The sequence below is a fragment of the Leptodactylus fuscus genome, chromosome 11 (assembly GCF_031893055.1).
Source record: "Leptodactylus fuscus isolate aLepFus1 chromosome 11, aLepFus1.hap2, whole genome shotgun sequence".
NCBI classification, from domain to species: domain Eukaryota; kingdom Metazoa; phylum Chordata; class Amphibia; order Anura; family Leptodactylidae; genus Leptodactylus; species Leptodactylus fuscus.
The window spans coordinates 12541682-12543069 of record NC_134275.1 but is presented as its reverse complement, the minus strand read 5'-3'; positions in this window follow the sequence as shown (position 1 = coordinate 12543069).

Below are 1388 nucleotides of genomic sequence, written 5' to 3'. Positions count from 1 at the left end.
GGTCTCACCTCATCTACTCCGGCCATGTAAATAATAAAATGATTGGTTGTCCCGAGTCACATGACCGAGTCTCCTGGCACGCCGGAATCACGGATGGGGCGGGGGTGCAGGATTACCAGGCAAAGCCCGGACACCAGGAATACAAAAATATCCAAAAAATCTCAAATGAAACAGCAGCTGCGTGACTCCACCCCCTAATATTACAGGGTAGGGATGACATCATCACAGCAGCAAATGTCACAGGACCCAGCAGGGCCGAGAAAACCAGCACAACGGTGACTGCAGCTCTGGATGTGATTACAGTATATGATTGAAAGAGAAAATTTAGTGAACTCTTTGAGCAGATTGGGATCCAGCACAGACACCACTGTCTGTTATTAGATACTAGCTTTTACCCGCGACTTCGTCTGCGGTGATTTGAGAATTGGGCGGACACAGACATGTGAAACTGTAAAAGTGCTTTAAAAAGTTTGGTGGGCTAGGAAATGTGATGTGATGTGTTGTATTGTGTATGTCGTGGTACAGACAATGTGATGTGTTGTATTGTGTATGTCGTGATACAGACAATGTGATGTGTTCAGACAATGTGATGTGTTGTATTGTGTAATGTGAGTGAGTAGAGTGAGGTCTACTCCTGAGGTGACAGTAAGGAGTGTGCAGGCAGGTTGTGACAGGAAATGCCAGGCACTGTGTGTGTGAGTCTATAGCTGGGGTTAGGAGTCCTGCTTTTGTGAGTCTCCTGCTAGGAAGCCATGTTGTTTAGTGGCACCAAAAGTAGCCTGTGACTCAATCCTAAGGGAAAACTATGTTTGTGGAAAATTGCACGCAAATCCGTCCAGGCGTTTTAGCGTGATTGAGGAACAAACATCCAAACTCACAAACATCCAAACACACAAACTTTCACACTTATAATATTAGTAGGATATCGTATATCTGACTGTATCCAGACAGTGCTTATCGCTGATACAGTCCGACACAGTGTGATAGACATGAGCGGTAAACCCTATCCAATAACAGACAATGATACTGATCCTGTCTATCACTGACACAGATACCGTCAGACATTGTATCACTGTCTGTTATTACATAGACTTGTCAGGTACCATCGGCTATGTTTCATATAGCACAGATAGTGGTACCGCTGATATCTTAGCGCTACAGGTGGACAGACATTGTATCAGGGATGGATTGGAGCGGGACCGCGTATCTAATAACTCTCAGACAGTAGGACGGCTCATACCCAGCAGTGACCCACAATCCTCTACCATGTTATACATATATTATCATAGCTGTAGGTTATTACATTCTAGGCTATAGTAAGAACACGTTAAAGCAATGCAGCTCTAGGTGTGACTGGAGTATAAGACAATTGAGCGCTACAGTACACA